Source organism: Saccostrea echinata, unplaced genomic scaffold (assembly GCF_033153115.1).
Source record: "Saccostrea echinata isolate AGI-Se365-2 ecotype Australia unplaced genomic scaffold, CSIRO_AGI_Sech_v1 ptg000012l, whole genome shotgun sequence".
NCBI classification, from domain to species: Eukaryota; Metazoa; Mollusca; class Bivalvia; order Ostreida; family Ostreidae; genus Saccostrea; species Saccostrea echinata.
Genome location: NW_026889761.1, coordinates 4,741,206 through 4,765,590, shown reverse-complemented (window position 1 = coordinate 4,765,590; position 24,385 = coordinate 4,741,206). Strand labels below are relative to the sequence as shown.

General features: G+C 32.5%; 1 protein-coding gene across 1 annotated transcript in view; it reads right to left on the bottom strand.

The window, feature by feature from the left end:
- Positions 1 to 24,385, bottom strand: part of LOC133185221 (ficolin-1-like) — a 176,276-nt gene that overhangs the window by 82,727 nt on the left and 69,164 nt on the right. The gene's annotated exons all lie outside the window — the stretch shown is intronic.

Below are 24,385 nucleotides of genomic sequence, written 5' to 3'. Positions count from 1 at the left end.
ATTATTTTGTTAAAAACATTCTGATTGTACACACAGTACTCTGAAGTTGATATTAAAAAGATGCTTGAGTTTCGGATTGACAATATCTATGTAGTTTTTGGAGATCAGGAATTCCCATGAGTACCAATTGCGCCCCTTATTAGCAGACCTATTTTTGTATTCATATGAAGCAGAATTTATTCAAAAACTTCTAAATGAGAAGAAAACACTTGCTGTGGCCTTCAACTCGACATTTCGATATATTGACGACGTATTATCAATTAACAATAGTTACTTTCATTCGTACGTCGACTTGATATATCCCAGTGAGCTTGAAATAAAAGATACCACTGCTTTTGACACATCTGTTTCTCATTTAGATATTTTACTAGAAAAAGACGTTAATGTTAACCTAACAACAAAGCTTTATGATAAACGTGATGACTTCAACTTTTCAATAGTCAACTTTCCTTACACATGTAGTAATATACCTTCATCACCTGCATATATGGATTAAGTCTCTCAGTTCATTCGATACGCAAGAGCATGCTCTACGTATGAGGGGTTTCTAAAAAGAGGCAAGCTATTGACAAACAAGTTGCTGAAACAAGGATATCAACAGTGTCGTTTGAAGTCATCATTTCTCAAGTTTTACTGTCGATACAATGACCTTGTCAGCTCATACAACCTATCATTGAGTCAAATGCTGACTGATGTTTTTCATACTAATTGTTAGGCCATTAATTATACACTGAACTATCTATGGATTTTTATGGGTTTTTTTTATCGATTCTGACAATTAGCACACGGTGGGTGTGACCGGTCGGCAGGGGATGCTCACTCCTCCATGGTACCTGATCCCACCTCTATATTTTGATGTCCGTGTTTGCTCTGCTCCAAATTTGTATAGTTTCATTGGACTTTCGAGATTGAATACTGTTCGTTATCTTCATATTTCCTTATTAAGAGAGTTGTGAAGGATTTTCTGCAGAAGACATAAAAAGATGTTGAATTTTGCTCATATCCTTAAAAAAAATTGTTTTAATTTGTAAATTTTCAAAATCTAAATCGTTCTCATGTCATTTGCCTGTCATTTTTTTGGTAGAAAGAAGTAAAATTAGACATGTTCATTTATTTGTTATATCATAATCTTATAATTGACCAGATAGATTTAGCATAGTGGTGTTTTCTTTATTTATACCCCCCATTTAGATGATTGCATTTTTTTTTTCAATCATTCTTTGCAAACCTTACAAAAATGAGGTGGATCAAGCAAATACAATCTTTAAATCTAGAAAAAATAAGAAACAAGCCCTATTTTTTTTCACAAGCTTATTTTGTTAATTATTGTTTATTTTTTTTTTATCTCACATACAAATAGTTTTATATAAAAAAAAAATCGTGATCAGTAGGACCCTTGAAACTCTTTTCACATTTATATAGTTATACGTATCCACACTTGAACTTCAATATTACAACTTTTCATGTTTGTTAACACGTTGCAAACCATCCTGAAAAGTAAACACTTTGATGTTCAACTTTTGGGGACAGAATTATTAGCAGAAATCTTTGATTGGTACACACATTAACCTAGCTTTATGGCAAAAGCACACACAATCAGAATATGAACTAGAGCGAGCTCGTTGCAAAGCAACGAATAGGTCTTCCGTTGGAGCTGCGGAAGGAAGAAGTGACCTTGAGTCAGGTCATGCCACATTCTAAAGTTATACATGTAAGCAATCTTGTAAGGGGAAGCAACTTACAATATTCCGCTAGGAAAAACTGTAAAGGAATGTGCGTGACCTTGAACATTCCAAATGACCTTGTGCCATGCCATGACACACTCTCGTCATAAAACCCAATCTGTGTGTTACCGACTTGAAAAGTTCACAGTGACACGTCATGTTCTTTTAGTTCATACATACAGTCAAAACATCTTATCCTTAGTGACCTTGAACTTGAGTCAAGGCCATGTCACACTCTGCATGATACCAGCAATGTTTCACTAGTACAAATACGGTAGCAAAATTACAGTTTCTCTGTCAGTGACCTTGACTCGACCAAATGACCTTGCATCAAGGCCATAACACACACTGATTAAGAGCAATCCCAATCTGTGGGTTTCTGAATGGATAAGTTCAGTCATGTTTTTTCAGACCATACGGAGTAATTTGTTAGGTTCAACACAATGATTTAAAAATTCATTGAGAATGTTTTATGTCCAGTTTGGATAAGTAGTAAAACGTGGAGATCGGTCCTTTGGATGAGACCGTATAAGGTCTCGTGTCGGGGTAAGTGCTAGCATGAAAAGGATCTCTCATGCTATAAATTTTGAATCTACCTGGTGGCAGTAAATACAAAATTTACAACATGACATGTAAATTTTGTATTTACTGACAACCGGTAAGTTCAAAATTTACAACATGACAGATTCATGGCACTTGATTTGCGCTGCTCCTGATTTGTATTGTGTGAATGGTCTTTTAAGCTTGAATGCTGCACAGGTGCTTGTGGACAGGACCCCCCCCCCCCCCCAATATACACCCTGGGTCCAAAAATATTTTATTCGTCTTTTTCCATAAATTAATCTTCTAGTACACATTTACAATGTATTCCATATGAAAAATCCAAAAAATAACGTAGAATTAACGTTTTGTTAAAAAAAATCATACCCGCGGTATTATGAAATAGAGAAGGTAAGTCACTTCAATTTGTACACTGGACCCCTCTTGGATATCGGGCCTAAAATATATACCTACCATATGTCACCAAAATATGTTATTATATCTTGTTTCGGTAGATATTTTTTGTCTTTAATCGTGCTATTTCATTGCCTATGCATTTAAGAAATAAACAACAATGTTAAAAAGTTCTCTGGGAATTGAACTTGGTTGGTCACGTGATCAAATCCTGTGAAGTCCAAAAGTTTATTACTTTTATTTACATTTGAGACAAATATTCTGAATAGAACTGCATTTATTACACGAGCGGCCCGCTGTATTGCTATGTTGTGACGCGCAATGACCTAGAAGCTGTTTGGTCTTGAGAGTTTGCCTCGCTCCAACATTTGAATACTTACATTAATGTTCAGCAGTCCAGTTCAGGAAATATCTGTCATAATGAAAAAACATTCTTCACAACGAAGAAAGATCTAATGATCATTTGTTGAACGAAAAAGAATATTTGTTTCAATAATTTTATCTTTTTCATCGCTATAACTGCCCAGAAGTTCCGAAACCAGTGCCACTGTGAAAGAAATATGTAGATATCGTCTCGCTGTGTGATTCGGTCACGTCATGACCTCTGACCCCCTAATAAGTTCATACAGAATTGAACATATTTTCTCTTCAATAAGATCATTTAAGAAAAATATTTGAAAATGTAAATAATCCACAATAATCCGAGTATTCATCGTCAAACGTAAAAAAATGTAAGATTTGGAAATGTCAAAGTAGAAATTATACGGAAGCGATGCAGAAACGACACCTAGCGGGTAACTCTCGAGTTCCGAGTGTTACAGAATTAAAGGAAAAGCCAGAGGTCTACGGAAAAGTTCGGGAAAATTTTGATAAAGAAGTCGAAATCGATTCATTAGAATTTAAATTTTGCTGCAGATTTTCCAGATGAGTTAGGGTAGTCATCAATATTCTTTTTAAAGGATTTTATCACTCAAACGAAATAGCGTTTTAAAAACGCTTTTTAACTGCACTTAATCAGTTTGTACAATTTTCCTGTTGTTCTTCATACTCACATAACAATTGTTTATAACATGTCCACAGAATGCAATTATTTGTATTGAGCAAATTACACCAATATTTCAGAATTCGAAGTTTTCTTTGAACATACATTGGGCATCTACCAAATTCGAAATAAACCATTAAGTTATTTGTAGATTCTCGAAGCGACATAATTTTCTTCAAGTTAATATCATTATGTGCTTGCTCAACATGTGGGACTTTATGAAATCCCCACATCTCACATACATAATGAAGAACAGAACCTACATATGTATCAAATAAAGAGAGTGTAGTCTCCACATTTAGATTATTCTCTTTCACTCATTTCCACAAAGAAAAACTACATTTTCCCTTAACATTTCACCTGATCATTTTCTCCGTATCCCATCCCTTACTGCTCAAAGGCCGTAAGTACCATGTACATTATAAAATGTATAAATTTTCAGCCATTCACCATTTATACCCTATTAAAATTTTAATTCCATCTATTTTGTTAACATCCGGAATGAAAATAATAAATGTTAAAAGTGAAATTTATTAATTGTCGGAAGTGCAATGCAAAATTCCGGAAATCAATGCACCGAAAATGGTACCTCCCCCACCCAAAGAAACTATTAGTACACACTTCGACGCTCAATTGACCACTCCAATGAACACATTAAATCGTTACATTTTTTTAAGTTTTAGATATAAATAAAATACCTTAAAAAGTTTATAAAATAGGAAAGCTTAGTCACAGATATTAATCGTTGCAGACCTTGTTTTTCATTCATTTGACGATTCGCGAATAACAAATGTCGCGTATGATTATTGGTTTACTTTAAAATAGGTTGTGGATTTCTCTTGGAATTCAACACCAGCCCTCACCTATATGTATACGTACCTGAACAAACCAACCGATTGACATTTTCGGCTCTAAAGAAAAACATTGTAATCTTTAAGGGGGGGGGGGTGTTCGTATCGTGATGAGAGGAAATTTGATCACCTGTCAGTCCATTAAACATGAAAGATTATTTTGGAATATTTGTATACAACTGCGTGGCTTTCTTAGAACCAAATTGGTATTTGTTAGAAAAATTAAATAATTATTTAGATGTTTAAGATTTGTTACATATTTGTAAGAACCACTTTATACCAAACAAAGTTTCATCCTTATATGGAAGCCGTGATATATTTGATAGGCTGTTTAATTACTATTCGGATATATTGCCATTCAAAGGACTAACGCATTTTTTTTTAATTTGGATAAAAAGTCCGACAATTTTCAACCTCGTTTGCTATAATTTTACCGAATCGGATCTTTTTTCCGTGTAGTCGAAATGCATGGACGAAGGATAATAAAAAAATGCTGATCAATCAAAACATCATTGCGATTGAGTATTTTATTCATTGAGACATGTTTTTTTTCTGTTTTTCCTTATCTGTGAATTACCCGTTTGCTTTGTTCACAAGCATGTGTATTCTGAAAGCTCAGGATGTATTTAGTTTGGGCGCTCTTCCATGTAAAACTGCATGTACTTACAAGCATGTACTTGTAAAATCGTTTATTAAGGTCTTCCGTCACAACGGAAGACCTTCTACTGATTCTGATGGTTAAGATTATTATTCTTTTTTTTTTCTTCTCCTTTCTAGACGCCAACTTTGAGGCCTCATATCTCGCTCATTTCTCAACGGATTTTGCTCTAATTTGCAGGGTTTGTAGACGTTACAAAACTCTATCAGAATGCTGTCAAACATGTCAAAAATCCACTTCCGCTTTTGAGTTATCTCCCTTTAAATGAAAATTTAGGACTCTTCATTTCCGGATAAAGGCTCCGAGACTACAAAAGCTGGAGTAGAAATTCTACCGAATTTAAATAATAGAAGCATTGAAGTTGTGCACATCTATTTTTGTTTTTTGATTTCTGTGTTCAAAATGGCGCTAGATAGGGGTCAAAAATTAGAACGCCTAAAAGCGCGAAAATTTACACATATTTTCCTATGTATCTTTTAAACTAAAAATATTTTGTTAAGACATGTTGAATAAAAGTTGTGCACAATTTTAAGGTCTTTCATTTGGCACCTCCAAAAAGGGGCTGGTCCCTTAAATTAGGGATCTAGGGTCCTTGAAAGTTTTCGTTTTATAACTCAAAAACGGTAAATATTTAGATATAGCTGTCGCTAAAAAAGTTGTTCTTTAACATATTATTGATCTCGTGAACTTGTTATTTTGTTCGAGTCTTTTTTAATAAATGAGCTAGAAGCTTGACCCATATACAGGTAACTAGTTTCATTAGACAAGTGAAGGTGAAATCTTTATGCGCATAACTGAAATAAACTTGCTATAAATGATAAACCTATCCAAAATAAATACTAATACTACTTTAAAATAAGTTTTACGTGTTTTGTGGTTTCATTCCAAATTATTGAGTCACACATTTTCAATACGTCTCGGGGTTTGTTTTTGTTTATAATTACGTAACCGGCCATCCCCCGATCACGCGTGACCTAGATCCAGTGATCAGTGGCCATACACTAAACAGGCATTGCCGTTCTAAATCTATTTTGCAAACTCAACTATGTACGGATAATTGTTTTTTTTAAGTCAAATCGGATCTTTCAAATTATTTCATCTTATCTATGTTGGTCATGTTGGTGATATACTTATTAAATTATTGTGGCCGAAATTACAAGAGATCCATTGCGTGTGAACCAGTGACCTGCGTCGTTTAATGTTGACACATACACTATATTAAATTTTAAAAAAAAAAGTAAGCAAAAAATAAATCGGTCTTTAACTGCATTTAACTGCGTTTCACATATACCCGGGTTTTGTGTTTGTTTACAATTATGTAACCTAATTATGTAGCCGAGGAAGCAGCTATTAGTGCTCATACACAAAACATTGTCGTTCTATATTCATTTTGCTGACACAATGATTTACGGAAAATTATTTTTTAAATCATACCGGATCATTCAATTAAATCATTTATTCTTATCTTAATTTGATTTAATTTAAATCCAAAACATTTTATTAAGGACGTATAAAGGTCCCCGATTTCATGAATCCTAATCTTTAAACTGCATACATGTATTTAATAAACGATTTATTTCTCAATCATGTGTTATTATGTGTTTAATTTCGGAGATTCATTGCGTGTGGTTAATTCTGCAGACAATTCTAACTTGACACACAAGGTTTGTAGACAAAGAATTCAAAAGAGATATATTTTGAAAACAATAAGACGCATTGCTAAACACTTTTACATTATTTTCTTTTTAAAATGGCTATCTTTATGATTACACCAACTTTTAACATGCTGTGTGAAAAACTCTGTCGACTACAGTTTTGTAACTCCAGCATATGACAAGTACATGTGCTTTTTATTAAACACCCAATTTTCCATTAACGCCCACAAAATCTACCTAGCTTAAGATCGATAACATACCGCCCGACAATCATACAAAAAAAAAACAATAGCTGCTGATTTGATTGACAGGTCAGCAACCTGCGCTACTTGATACTGTAGTCTGAGTTTGCATGTTTTGAAAGCAATTACACGTACCTGGTCACGCGTCAAACGCTTTCATGTACCGCTTGAAAAGTCGCTTTGTATACACTCTGGTAAAAACTTATATCTTTGTTGGTAATTATGTTTCACAAAATAATTGAGAGAAGAGAATTAAACTTTTGAGTTCATTATTTTTATTTTCACTGCTGTTTTGTACACTGTACTTGTACGCGATATGTCGTCCAAGATAACTGTACAGCTTTCCGAAGAAAAAAAAAACTGGCGGCTATTCGAGCCCCTTTTTGCCTTCAATGTCCTCTTCAAAACACACCTGTTTACAGAGAAGAGATCATAATATTCAATAAAATATTTCATATTATATGTAATCTGATTTTCTATGTATAAGTATCGGAAAGGCTATATTGTGCTGAATTTTTTAAAATACATGTTTTATGTAATACATATTTTTTAGCATACGATAAAATATCGCCAACACTATAAGCTTAATTATTTCTAATGTCCAGAACTGTGTAACGTAAATGCCATGCATTTAAGAAGTATGTTAACTTTTTATAATTTAATTACACTTGCACACACGATTCAAAAAAAAAAAAAATGTACAAGGAGTACATATACATGGACTTGAATATAACAAACTTATTAGCACATCTAATGATGAAAATGAAAATAATTGATAATACACTTTTACAACTTCATTTCAATGATAAGTTATTCTTAAACTTTACTTCAAATGTCAGAAAGGCAAGCACAGCCAAACTACTGTTAATTGTCTCTGTTTTAATTTTAATGTCAATCACAATAACTTTTTTCTTTAGATCCCTTCATTTCTTATTTGTACATAGTTACATGAAATCCATGCACGGCGCTACACCTGTCAATCAAAATTGTAAACTTCTGGTGCCACGGAAGCATTTCCCCTGTGGTGTAAAATATTCTTTAGGTCAATTCTAATTTTACGCTTTTATAGATACAGTGTAATATTTCGAAACAACGTTTTAATTAAGGCTGAAGATGCATGCTGTGAATTTATCAAACCTGCAGTCCTAATTGACGATCCGTTCTTACATGTATATTATAATTAATCAGAGAGTCCAGTATTTGTGACAAATTTTGATTGAGATTTCACTTTCCCTTTAGGATAAAACGATTCATTAAATAGATTATGCATATGAGATGGATAGCTGTACTACATATAAATGTATACTTTTCACTTTGTAACAAGAATCTGTCATTGACAATTAAAAGTGAAGAGTTTAGGTAAAAGACTTTGACAAATGACAAGTTATTCCTTCTTAGTCACTATATAGCTTAAAGCTATATGGTCGTGACCCCCCCCCCCCCCCCCCCGCAATTATGTTTTTATCTTTTTTTTTTTTTTGCTTAGATATCAAAAAAATTTGATTGTTTGTGCCCCGTCCCAGAAAAAAATGAAATTGCGTTCTACAGGCTTAAGTCAGAACAAGATTTTCATAATGATAATACATTTATCAAAATGTTTCTACCCCTACGATTCGTAGTTGTGGTTTCGAATACCACCACGTCGCCCGCGTGGCGCAGTGGTTTGAGTGTTTGCTCTAGAGTCGCGGAGTAAGGAGTTAATCTTTACGTCGTGGGTTCGACTCCCTCTGCGGGACGTGGAGACTGGTCCTTTGCATGAGACCGTATAAACCGAGGTCCCGTGTAGCAGTAGATGTTGGGACGAAAGAGATCCCTCACTGCTCAATGGCCTTGAGTGTCGAGTATAGGTCTGAATTTGCAGCCCTCCACCGGCAAGTGGTGGCGTTTCCATATGAGTGAAAAATCTCAACGGGGACGTTAACACACAAACAAACAAACAATTTCACTACAGAACGTTGAGTATGGTCCTTCGGATGAGGCCGTATAAACCGAGGTCACGTTTTAGCAGTAGGTGCCGGCATGAAAAAAATTCCCCACTGCTCAATGGCCTTCAGTGTCGAGTATAGGTCTGAATTTGCAGCCCTCCACTGGCAAATGCTGGCAGCTCAAGGGACGTTAAACAACAAACAGACAATCAAACAAACATTTTTGTGTCGCCTGCAGAGCAGAGCAGCACTTAGCGATCAATTTACCTGGCGTCTGTCTTGCTGTCCGTCCGTCTGTCACACCTTATATCTCGAGAAATGTAAGAGGTATGGGTTTGATAATTTGCACATATAGCTTGACACTATGGCTTTTGTATTTTTCCATGGCTTCTGACCTAGATATCCTTGAACTTGACCTTTGACCTACTTTTCAAAATAACCAATAATGCCGATATACAACTTTTTTTTTATATTTATGAGGTAAGTCTATGCTATTTAGAGTGTGCACTGTTTGTCATAAAACATTTTGAAAAATACCAGCGTTACAGTTCACTTGACCTTGACCTTTGACCTATTTTGTAAAATATACTGCGGAGGGTTAAATTTAACTTATGTCTTTTGAAATTACAGAGGCAGGGTTTAATAATTAACAGTTATACATGTTTATGATCTCATGACAATGTATTTTGACACTGTATGAAATAAAGAAACCACAAAAACTGAAATTTAAGTACTATGAAAATACAACGGGATCGGTATTCCAAAATGGATGGTGTAGACTGACAATTGCTGATATGAAAGACTGAAGCCTCTTTCGAAGGATTGTTGAAATCACGTACTTAAATAATTTATATATAATTATTTATAATAAATTTATTCAAATTTCATTACTATCCATTTTAGCTTTCAGGGGTTAAGGATTTGCATTTCTATTTGATTGTTAGATTCTATCGCAGTCTTACTATCCCTGGATTGTTTTGTTTTGTTTTGTTTTTTTGGCATGAACTATTCAATGCCTTAGCAAATAAATAGCTGATAACTTTTAGACTTAGTTACATCTTTAATGAAGCTAAAAGCAGGCGACACATGCGTTCCTGGGAACACTCTAGTTCTGTAAGAAATCAGCAAAGATAATTAAGCAGAGATTTTTGATGAATAAAATGGTTTTTTTAACCTTTTTTATAACGCTGACTATATATACATGTATGGTCTGCGTTATAAAACATGATGTGATAGGGTAACGTAATGCACATTGTACACGTACTCAAAGATGCCGACGTTTTTCAATATCGAAATTGGACATAAAACATATATACAATAAAATTTGAATCCAGCGAGTTAAAAGTAATAAATTACAACTATATGGAAACGAAATGAAAAAAAACATGTGTAAACTTGTCAAATTGGAAACACTCAGAATGGGTATTGTTGGTATCATACAGACTGTGTCATGGCCTTGACTCAAGTTCAACGTCACTAAGAACAAGATGCTTTTACTGGATGTGTGGTCTGAAAGAACATGTGTTAACTTGTCAAGTCGGTAACACAGATAGGTTTGCGTCATAACCAGAGTGTGTCATGGCTTGACGCAAGGTCATCTGGACAAGTTCAAGGTCACGAAATAGAAAGTGTACATTATTTTATTGTCTTTCTACTGGCGAAGCATTGCAAGTTGATAGTCCCTTAAAAGATTATTTATCATCTTAGAATATGGCATGACCTTGACTCAAGGTCACTGCTCCAACGGAAGACCTATTCGTTGCTCTGCAACGAGCTCGGCTCTAGTTTGGATATTCTGTTTATTCCACGGAATAAAAGAAATGCATAAGTATATCATTCTGTACAATACAATTATAATTTCCGAATTGTATTACAGTATTCTGAGAGTGTTTTGTAAAGTCTAAAAGCTCAGAAAATTTGAACAAAATCCGTTCAGAAATGAGGAAGATATGAAACTTCAAAGTTGGCGTCTAGGAAAAAAAGAATAATAAGAATAATCTTAATCATCAGAATCAGTAGAAGGTCTTCCGTTGGAAACGGAATACCTTAATGAAGACTATATAAAAGAAACACCATTTTTTAACCCTGCCAAGTTGAACGAGGTGTGTTACTTTTGCCAAACGTTCCTTCTATTGGAGCATTCTGGTATTGTTATAGTTTTATCGCAAGCTAAACTTTGTATCGCTGTATAAAATTAAACCTGAATGCGTAAATTCCGGACATACCTTAAATAATGTAAGGAACATGTCGATGACAAGACAGATATTTGAAGATAATTTACCTTTGAATGACGAAGGAACTTTGTCGCCAGTTGAGTAAACCGATATAAAGACAACACACAAGCTTATCTGGATTACAGACTTCATACTATTCTATACGCGGTAAAACCATGAATTTACTTATATATAGTTAGTTACCAATGCAATCTCATCATTATTGCGAAAGGTGATACTATTTTCATGCAAGGGGGAATCGATTCTTTAACATAACCAATACACCCCAAAGTTATTTATATTAGTATGAAAAAAGATTTGATTAATAAATTTAGAAGTCTTTTGAATAAAATTTATTTTGCTTTAAACTACGTTTGTTGTTAAACCAAGACCCCCCCCCCCCCCCCCCCGGCAGGGACAATGTGGTTGACATGAATGATTTTATTTATTTATTTATTTATTCTTGCAAAAAATATAATTTATATCGTATAGGAAAATTTAGAGGGGGGGGGGGTATAGAAACATAACAGATGTTTATTTCACGAAATGAATTGTAGCATGTATATTATTACATTGAGAAAGAGGCGTGGCATAGTAGCATAACATGCAGTGTTTGTTTTGATAAGCATGACCTTCGCCATGCATGGAGATATATATATATATATATATATATATATATATATATATATATATATATATATATATATATATATATATATATATATATATATATATATATATATATATATATATATATATATATATATATACATGTATATATATATATATATAGTGGCAAACGATACATCCATACAAAGTGGCAAATAATCGATTAGCACAAAGTCCGCACCTGGTTTTTTAATCGCTAGTATTTAATTTAAAGAACATTACTGAGTATCATGCAACACCATTCTTTTTACAACTGAATTCGAGTTTTGAAGTTAGATTTTGATGTAATATGATTTAGACACGGACAGGTTTTTGAGGGTACCCTATTTTTCGTATATATGATCGCTCGATAGTTTCAGTCTGCAACAACACTTAGTGGCAATCGTTGGTTTTTTGATGATTTCTTTCCTTGAATGAAATGTATATGTCGACAAAAATGTTCAGCGAAGATGGATTAGGTAATATTCCTTTCATTTATGATATTCGTTTCTGGATATATATGAAATGTAAGAAAGATATCAGCATTTTTTTTTCAAAAATTAGCCGTTTGTTTATATACATATATTTAGTTCAGGACAACTACGCATGCTTGACCCACTAAAATTAACAAAGAAAATTGTGACTGAAATGTATGGTCGGCTCTGGTTTTTGCCTATTTTGATTGGGAACTCAAAGGATATAATGAACAGATGACTTGTGAATGAAGAATTTCAATAAACGGCTTGATTTTCTGCGGTTCTAGATTTGTGATGGATTATAAAATCAATAGCATGCGTGGTAAGTCTCCAAAGAACGTTAACATATAACGATTGTTTGATAGAAATGATTTCTGATAAAAACGTATTTTACTATATTCACAAAAATTCAACCTAGAGGGATTCAAGATGCAACCATCCATTATTAGACGTTAACAGTATCAAACTTTCTAAGAGTTTTAATATAAATAAATGTTGATTTTAAGGAGGAATGCCAAACCAGATTTTCATTTTAAAGATCTTTAAGACACCCCTTTTAAACTACGGTTTCAGCATTGAAAGAGCGATATTAGCTCTGAATTATTTTATACGATTTGTTTTGTTGCATTTTTTAAGAAACAATGAAAGAAATGTTTTGGGTTTTTTTTTCAAATAAGATATTTATAGTTTATAATTTGCCGTTAATAAATGCATAATTTAAAAGTCTAGTAATATATATATATATATATATATATATATATATATATATATATATATATATATATATATATATATATATATATATATATATATATATATATATATATATATATATATATATATATATATAATAGGCTGGATAGACATTTTAAAACTTTAATTTTTGAAATAAAAAATTATTTTTGAAAAGAAAACACATTAATGTGAATATTTTTTAAACCTATGAATAAAATCTTCATAAAACTAGTCACAACTAGGGAGAAAATGCTAGTCAATCATATTCTAAAAAGAAATTGAATGAAATTGCGAAATTTTAAGGAAAAAATTATTTTAATATTTGGAGCAACCTGGATTAAAATTAAACTGATCCCGATCAAAACTAACCCAAAATAAATAAAATAATAATTTATTGCTTTTTTTATGTATTTACCACTAAGAAATCTATTTGATTTTCAAGATCAATTGCATTTTATCCCGTATAACACCTAAACAAATTAGTATTCTGGTCAAAATATTTTCTATTTCTAATTATGGTAAAAGTCCGGTTGGGCTTTTCTGTTAAAATTTAAATTAGGATTTGCCAAAATTTAAAAAAATAATTTCTCTAAAATTTTGCAATTTAATTTCAATTTCTTATCAAAATATGATTATGATTTCCATGGTAGATATGAATTGTTTCTTGAATATATTATCCATAGGTTTTGAAAATATTCACAAAAATGTGTTTAATTTTCAAAAATAATTTTTAGTGAAAGATTAAAATAAATAACTGCCTTTTCTTTACATAATGTTTTAGATATTCATTGTATGCGTTTATTAAAAGCATAAATTTTCTTAGTCTTAAGAAATGAATTTAAATATTGATTTAAAATGAAGTTGAAGTATTTAAAATGTCTGATTTCACATTTCATTATTTTCTCTTTGTTTACATTCCACAGTCTGTACTTCATGACCTCGGTGAAGTTACCTCCTCTTTGATCTACGGAAGGAAACAAAAATTAGGTTTCATAGTCCCATATTCTTCATTAGTGACCCCTTTGCTTGTAAAACATTCTTTCCAATTCTGGTGTACTGTGGAACATATTAAAATCTGCTTCCATATGAACTTTAGTCACATCCAGACCTCCTACAGGTTCTTTCATTTGAATGATCCCCTGATTTGATGAACTTTTTCTGTCCCTGGATGAATTTCCTTTTGTAGGATCAGTTACTGAAATTCATGTAAAATAACTATAAAGTTTTTAGTAAAATGGAACAATGAACGGAAGTGGAATAACGGTGATTTTTTTCTTCTTGAATGACCCTATAATTTTATGTACATGGCAATAACTAATAAGTGTACATTAACTAATTCATCAAGAACTATTTCTTCGTTTTTTATTGCTTATATATAATTACAACCAATTTTAGAAGTGAACATTTTTTTTACCGATAATGTTGATTATTTATGATATCACTGGTCATCATTTTATATAAAAAAATACAATGTTTAAATAAAATGTGAATGCTTTGTTTACCAATGCAAGTCTCTTATACAAGTCTTTTTTCGTTTAAATTTACAATAAATACTATTTATTATAAATGGTACCGACAACGTCTATGAAATTCAATTTGTTTAAATTATAAAAAAAGGGGGGGGGGGGCAAAAGGTGAAGTTTCTTCTCAGATTCAAATCCAGATAGCTGAATGTAAAGCGACCATAGTTATTTATGGTATATCTAGGTTCAAATCCTGGTCTGGATTACTTGAAGAAGAATTTTATCCAACTGCTGAGTCCTATTAATGTTCAACGATGAAGACGAAATATATTTGAACTGTGCCATTGAAGTAATTTTTGTCATCCACAAGAAAATTCGGCTTTTATCTAAGTATATTCAAATAAACTCCATTGCTGTTGCATATAATCATACATTGCGCATATTTTAGATACTTTAAGTTATTTATAGGAATATATTTTGAAATTTTTACTAATATCACGATGAAAATTTTACTATAAAAAGATTTTTCTAGTTTCTGTATTAAGTTACTGTTTTGTGTTTTAGAACAACTCTTTCTAAATTCTTGAGCTTTTCAAATTATTTTTTCACTGAATTTACAACTCTTTATTGAATTAAAACATCGGTGATTTCAGGTAATGCAATCTAATTGGGTTTAAAATCTGCCATCGTTTGATATTGCTAAATTATCTTCAGACAAAATAACATAAAAAGGACGATAATCTGACCCTCAATTATTGTAAGGGTTTACTCAAGTGTCAACACCTTTATCTATTTATCTCTAAATGTCATTTTACACATGCCACACTATAATTGTTATTTATACTGTTGAATTTGTTTTTGGATGATGAGCCGGAATCGGACAGCCGTCCCGAGCACAATTGTCATATACAAATTTAAATTGAAAAAATTCAAAATTTTTGTAGAGACACTTACTTTTAAAATGAAACTCATTAAACTTTTTTGACATACTGAAGTGTTCTACTTAAGAAATATAATTCTGTTATTTAATCATCCAGTTTATGAAATATTCATTTATTTTTTATCTCAGCCCGCTTCATTTAGGACAGAAAAAAAAACAATAAAATGATCCCAATGAATTATTCAAAAAATATTTTGCATGTCCCACTTCAATTTTCAGTACATCAGTTAAAATTTTAAATCATACTGAATCATATAAAAATCAGATTTAATGTGTTATTCTTGTTAACATTCTGATATCCTTTGTGTAAATTCCATCGTGTGTACTCCATGACATTCGTGAGGTAACCCTCTCTTTGACCTAAACAGCATAAAATACATTGACTAGAAAAATGGGATAAAACAAACCCGTGAAATTGAAAAGTCTTTTTTTCCAAAATGAATAAACGTTTTCTAAGAGTAAATGGCAATGGATATGTATAGTTTACATAAACTGATTCAACAAAAATATTTTTTTTTCTATTCTTTTTCCTTTATATTTTAACAATGATTATAAAATTATCATCGGGAATGAAAATATATTCCCCAAAAAATTGACTGCTCAGTCAGGGCTGGACATGCTAGAAAACTTGTCCAGGCTTGTGTTGTGACAAATTGACCGCTAAGCCAGGGCTGTTCGTGTTAGGAATCCTGCCCAGGCTCTTATTGTCACAAATTGACCGCTAGGCCAGGGTTGTACATGGTATGAATCCTACCCAGGCTTTTGTTAATTTTACACCTGCTTTTCTGTTGACTATTTTTCAGTATTTCCATTGTTATCATTCCATTATAATGAACACTGACATTCCATTTTGTGTCTCTACTTAACATTTGTAAATTTGCACACCAGATTAAAAGTAAGAACATAGATAAAAATTTTCAGCAGTACACACACAAATGAAAACATTTTTATGTTGAAAATTTTGAATTTAAGGAGAAAATGAACTAAATTTTAAATGGGTTACTTTTTTGGCTTTTACCCAATATTTGTCACATTTAGTCAGGATATGTTTCATGTGTTACCATGGTGATATAGCTGCTAACTTACATACACATGTATCTGATGCAAAGCAATAAATTTGTGTTGCCGTTCAGGGGTTTTCTCCCTTATGCAACTTGTGGGTCTCCCAAGTCTGTATATTGGACAAAAGAACTCTAAGTCAGGATTAAAATGTATAAAAATTTATTATTGCTTGTATTTCATTTGCATAATCTATTTGAATGATTATCCCTATTTCTTGCTACCGTAGAAATATTATTTCTCTCCCAATTAGAAATGGGAATAAAATATTCTCAAATGGGAGAATTAAGTTTTAGGGAATTATAAATAAATTTACAAAAGTATAAAAGTATTTCCCAAAAACACTGGGAGTCCCTTTGCAATTGATAGTTATGGGAGAGTTATTTCACCTCCCACCAATTTTTTCCCACAGAACAATTCAATATCATTATTAAAAGTGAAAATAAAATATTATCCCAAAATTCATCAGCTCCCACTAATTAATTAATGTTCAATAGTAATTACCCAGCGGCTCTCGCTCCCAGACATGCTGGCGATACGAGTTGTAAAGCCGAATTACCAACTTACAAACTAAACTAGTCGATCGATCTGCGCTGGCTTATATAGGCATCGGGCTCGATTGTCGTGACGTCACGACAAAGTGAAAATACCCGCCATCTTTGTCATAGCAAAGAAACTTTGATATGCTGCCATGCCGATCGGATCGACGAAAGGAATCACTCACCCTAGGGCGCGGATAATTACTGTTTGGTACATTTTGGACTTAATGCCGATGAACTTGGTAAACATAAACAAAATCAATCTTAACAGTTAAAGCGTGACTTGGGAATGTAAGATCGGGGTAACGCTAATTACCGACCACGTCCCAATGATGAACATGGTAAATATACAATTGATGATGAAATAAACATACAATTAATAAAACATTTTATTCGTCGTTTTATAGTCCAATATATCAGGGAGTTTTGTTTAACTTGTACTGTGTATTTCCACAGAAAGTGTTTCCCAAAGTAAAGGGAATAAATAGGGAACCGTAACATTTGTATATTTACAAAATCTTTCTGGTCTATTTTATGGCATACATAGCAGGTATATAATGATTAATTTCATCATTGGACACCTACAAGGAGCGGACATCATATTTAATGAGTGAATCTTTGTCCATATTAAATGAATGAGAGAAAATGTTACATGCTAAAAGGGGGTCAGGACCTGAAAGTTGTAGAAATATTGGTTTGAGTCCTAGAGCAATTTGGCCCTTGCATAAAGGCAGATTTGATAACGTTGCTAGTCAGGATATATATTTTACAACCATTTACCGGCTCTGAGGACAATAGCAAGTTTATCGTCCCCCAAGCTGTCGAGGGGGACGATAAACTTGCTATTGTCCGTGTGGTCAGTAAATAGGTGTTTTATCAAACTGAAGCCGACTTTACTTTTGTTACGTCACAAACCGGATACGTCACAATACCAAAAACAAGATGAGTTTTGAGATAAAAAACGAGGGAAATGGAATGCTTCCAGTGAATAGTTTGATGTTTATTTCACCACGCAGTACAGTTAAGGTGCCAAATGGAAATATCGGCGAATTTTTAAGATAGAAAATACATTCTTTAAAGGATTGACGATTCTTTTTAGGACTTTACTATTATCGGACAAATGCAATGTGGTTGAAAACTACATATTGAGGACGATTAGATTTCTTATTTAGACTTGTCATGTGATGTGGCCGTCACGTGATTTTAGCAAATATACCTGAAGTATTGAGGTCATCTACAAATTCCAATATTGCAAGGACATAACCAAGTTAAAAATCTAAGTTTAATTCATAATTATTTTCAACACTATTTGTAGTTTGTGAAAAGTGCTACGAACCTATATAGATTCTACTATCTAATTGTTAAAATTATATTTGTTAGACCGTATGTTGAATATATCGCTGGTCAAGTACATTAAATATAGATATGATTAATTCATTTGCAAGAATTCAACAGGTTCGCAGCACTTTTCAAATATCTTCATACTTCTTGAGTTTATGTGTAAAAGCTTGTCATAATTCATTGAGAGTATGCCCTTGCAATATATCGATTTATTACGACCCTTCTATTACCCTTCAATGAATCTGCATACAAATATGTGGTGGTATCGCTTGTGTAGTGAATGTACGGGAAGTATATTAATAAAATCATAAAATAGACATCGCATCCAAGTCAATGGCCTCTTATATATCTGCAAATAATATTTTATTTAATTACACAATACATTTTTCATTGTATAAAATATAACTTGATCCGCCTCTCACTTCATACAAACTGCGTCAAATTTTACGATATGACGTCACATTGACAAGTGCAATGCGATCAGTGAATTGTTCATATATCGCTGTGAGGGATTTAACCAACTACAAATATGCATGCAGTAGTTAGTTTTGATGTAGTTTAAAGCTATCCAAAAGTTTAAAATAGCAAATCATTTCATTTTGTGGTAATTTGAAGAACTTGTATTTTTGTGTGATGTCATTGTAAGCATTTCCCGTATAAATTAGGCCCCGCCTCCTTACTGCAGCCTTAACTGTGCTGCGCATGGGCAAATAGCACAAAAACTATTCCACGGTAGGGGCTGTTTAGAAAAAAAATTGAAGGTTTATTTGCCATATTTCATATAGAAAAAAAAAATCACAGTGGTATAATAAAACGATCAAAGGTCAGTAGCAGTTCCAGAGAGATTTTGTGACAAGCAATTTCATCTTATTCAAAAAGTAGGCTAGGTCACATGTCAAAGTCTCTTTGAAGGAAACTGAAGAGTTAATTGATACCAAGTATAAGTACTCGTACTCTTTGATTGATTGAATCTTTAACTGAATTTTCATGGCTGCTAACTTTAGATTTATTGACATGTACATGTAAAACACCAGGTTCAGACATGATGGATGGAAAATAAAATTTTTGTTTTTCGGAAACTCTAATAAATTATATAAATTTATTTTAAAAAACTTTTTCACTTTGTTCAATATTAAATATTTACAAGGGCCCCTTGCTGACCTGAGTCACGATTCCCTCCGTGACAAATAAACACTAGTATGTAGATGAATGATATCCTTTATTGTAGCCATCATCAGAAATTCTGTGATTTCTATAATTTTATTTAACGGTATATCGAGGTTACGTCAGATTTACAAATTATAACCTTCTTGTTCTTGCACACGTTTATTATTTATGTTTTTAATATCGTTGACAAGTTATTGCGACCTTCCTAGCTAGTAAGCGATTCTTGGATATTAAAACGACTATATCCAGTATATTGAAGTCCTATGTGATTGAGTTTATATTACATTTTCATCAACAGTTTAATGTTTCAGTAGAAGGCCACATGCTTAACTTACGTCCCACCCTTGGCTCATGCTCATAGTCACTCCTCCCATCTTATTGTCAAACAGAGATTGATGCTTATTCTCACCTCCCACCTAATCATAGAACTGTGTATTCTTTGCCCACTTAATTGTAAAACAATGAAGAATATTTATACTCTCCTCCCACCAAATGATCAAACAGTGACACATGCTTATACTCCCCTTCCACTAATCATCAAACAGAAGTTACATGCCTTTTCTCATCTCCCACATATAATTCTTTTGGGCTTGTCTTTGTTAATCCATGATCCAAAGCTCAAGATGTCAAGATTTGAATAAACTGGTCAATGTAAGAAAATATGGTCAAAAATATAAATGATACTAGACTTTGACCCGTGCGTGCACGGGTTGACATTGTTATGAATGCATCCATGTGCATATCGGACATTTACAAAAAGATACATCGACACGTTCATATTGTAAGGTATTTTTGAAATAAACAATGAATGTTAATATAATTCTGTTTTTTTTTTGTGTTTGTTTTGTTTTGTTTGTTTGTTCTTTTTTTAAATTGTTGCGTAACGGCGTAGAGCGGAATGGGTTTGACCACCAGTTAGCTATAAATCAAGTCTTGAGTTCGAATCACGCCGGAGCTTACATAAATTTCACCTTTCCAAACAAATTTAATAAAAGAAATTATAGATGTTCATTGAAAATATGACAACAGCAAAGAGTTGAGCACACTGCTGATACATATCAAGCAAAGTAATGAAAATGAAGAAATGTGCTAAGCTGGTATTTTTACACAATCAGTTAAATAAGTAAAGGTGTAAAAATTTTTGTAACAATTTTAACACAGCAGGTCTCAACTTTTTGTAAAAAATAACCTCAACAATAAAAGAGTTATGCACTGCTAATACATATACTTTATATATACACAGGTAATAGACAGGTATATAACCTGTAAAAGACTGTCTGTTTTGATAAAAATTAATGTAATATCCTTGAATTAGTACATAGAAAAAGTAATAAAAATAGAAGCTTAATTGAGAAAAATAAAAACAAATTGGTAATCTTCAACTACCAATGATGTTTAAAATACATAAAACAAAAGACAGTATTCTTCCGATTTATCGGTATTAAAGGCCAAAAATTCGAGTCCATAATTTTTATATAGTAGTTATTGTAATTTTTGGCGGAAAAAGAATGCCTACTTCACTAAGATGTGATTCTAACTGGAGTTGTAACACCCACCCACCCCTTTCAGTTCCCCTCAAAAAAGCATAAAAGAAAGGAGGGATAAAATAAATCGGGTAGTTACATTAATGTTGCTCCTATGATCATGAGCTTTTTGCCTCCGTTGAGATGGCCAGAGATATAAATAACATATAATAAATGTGTCTCCGAGATGGCGAATGATTACCCACGTGGCCACAATATCACATTTGTATGGATATAAACTCAGAAACGATTACGATTATACAAACATATAGACGTCAGAAGCAAATTGAAAGTGGGATGGCTATTTGAAAGTGGGGGGGGGGGGGGGCTAAACCAACGAAAAAAGGTAAGCCCCAGTTTTCAATGCCTATATTATGCCTATCTTTGCAAAAAAAAGTGGGGGGCTAAGCCCCCTAGCCCCCCCCCCCCCGTTCCGACGCCTATGACAAATACGTGTAAATTTTCATTGGAAATTTGCTATATATTCTGTTCATATACATTAATGATTCCTTATTAGAGAAATTATAAAATAACAAATATATATCTAATTAGTATTTACTTTTGTCTTCTCTGATTTGAACACACTCTCTACCAACGGCTCATACATTAGTGTATAAGAGAGAAAAGAACGACAACTCTGCAAGGGAGATTGATTTGAACACCATAATTTAGCGTGAATGTAATGCGCACGCGCAAGATTGTAAAATCCAAAAAATCCAGATGATTTACAGAATTTTTTGAGGAATTTTCGTTGATAATTAATTAGCGAAGCTTAATTGAGAAAAAATAAAAACAAATTGGTTATCTTCAAGTACAAATGATGTTTAAAATATATCAAACAATAGACGGTACTCTTCCGATTTATCGGTATTAAAGGCCAAAAATTCGAATCTATTATTTTAATATAGTAGTATAGATACCAACATAAATAAATGAAATAAATTGTTTATGCTATTTATTTCTATAAGAGTACATTTTTAAAATGTATTAATCAGCATTCTTAAGGTCTAAATATGCATTTAAAAACTCTTTAGTTTTTGTGTGTTATCATTATCACAGTCTTTTGTAACGCTTTATGACTCGAAAAGCGCTCCCATGTCGGGTATTTATAACTATCCAGAGCAGACTTGGCATACTCTCCGTTAAGATTTGAGTGCAGACAGCCGTTGTACCACCAGGCTCTGTGATATGATGTAGCACAATTCTGGCTTCCTCTCTTGTCACTCTCCTGTTTAGTGCTAAATTTCATACCATTGTGATACTTGAAACTGTCACCTAAAACAGAGTATTGTAAGTTAAAGTACAATAATTATTGAGACAATTGTTACTGCCATTGAAAACTTCTTAAAGATACTTTTAAAAATAAATCAACTACAGAGATTCCCACTTTACAAAACACATCTGCAATCTGGTGATGTTAATTTTGTTTTGTTTTTTTCTGATGTAGATAAGTTAAAAGTTCTCAACAATTATTTTGCTTCAATTACCTGTGTTGATGATGGCAAGTCTGATTTGCCTAAAGAAATTCTTAAATGTGATAGTGTTTTTGCGAAAACTCTATTTGAGATCAAGAAGTTATTGACATTTTATCTATACTACCTGTTAACAGGTCATTGGAGAAGACCTGCATCAGTCATGAAATGTTAAAATCAACGAAACTAACTGTTGTAAATCTCTATGTTTACTATTTGATTGTTCATTGAAAGACTGTGTATTTCCTAAAAAATGGAAATTAACTAATGTTATCCCTCTCTTTAGAATAGATGATCCTGGTGTTTTGTCTAACTATAGACCTGTTTCATTGTTAAGTTGTGTTGGTAAAGTCAGGGAACGTTTTGTAATTAAATACTTACAAGTACAAGTACTTTCAACATTATAATATTTTTTTTACAAATACCAGACTGGATTCTTACCTGGTAATTATACGGTTCATCAATTGTTAGAAACATACGAAAACATTGTTAGAAATATTGTTAAAAGATAAATCCTGTTATATGATTTTTTGTGACTTATCCAAGGCCTTTGACCGTGTCTGGCACAAAGGGCTCTAATTTAAGCTAAACAGTTATGGTATAGATAGCAATATGTATTGTTGGTTAAGAAGTTATTTAGAAAATAGAACACAAAGAGTAATATAGAAATATTTGGTATCCTCATAGTGATCCCTATATGCCGGTGTTCCACAAGGCTCTATACTAGGTCCATTGTTATTTTTAATTTATGTAAATGATGTACATGTAGCTGACAAGATGTCAAGCTTCTGTAGATTGTTTGCTGATGATAACAGTTTGCAGTTAACATCTAAATGTGTTAAATCTATAGAAAGTAATCTGAATAATGATCCTATAACACTTTAATTGCATCTAGAGACGCTTTGTACACAGGGAAAAGTGGCTCGCATGATTTTCATGCATTTGCTTTTTCGCATGAAATTTATGCGAAAATCATACAAAAATCATGCGAAAAGTGCGACATGCGAATTTCATGCGAATGTTATCACACAAATTTCATGCCAAATTCATGCGATTTTCACGCGACTAAAATTTCGCATGATATTCATGCGAATTCCACTTTGTCTGTTATTCGTGTGAAAATCGTATGATATTCACATGAATATTATGCAATATTCATACCATATGAGGAAAAGCAATTAACAAAAAAATTGAACATTTCAATGTTTATTTAGATGCATCTGTTATAGTGAGCGGTAAAAAATTGCCAGTCTCTGATGATCCTAATATCATACTGTTTGGATGCTCCTTATGAATCCATTAACATTAATGATGGCTGTGTTTAAAGGCAGTTTTTTCAATCTTTTTTGCAGTCTTTTGTCCTGACAAGCATTTCCTACATGTACAAAGAAATCAAATCATTAAAATATTTATTATATTACTACCCATACTGATATTCCAATTGTTTCAGTCAAAGGGGCTTACACATAGAATTACTGAATAGGACGTCATTACATACAATAAATTCCATGTTATCACCTGAAAGGTCCATTAATGTCACAAATGTCTTTATTTAGACAGGGAGTCCAGAAAACAAGTTTTGATTCTTTCAAATTCAAAGTTAATTTTTATATAATCATGCATTACTTGCATCGTGATTAACTGACTGTCTAAGAAAGAAAAAGAGAAGATATTAAATTCATGGTAAATGTTCAAGAAAAAAATTCCTTTGCAAGAAGCAAAAATTATGTTTCCAAGGAAGAAGAATAGAATTAATGG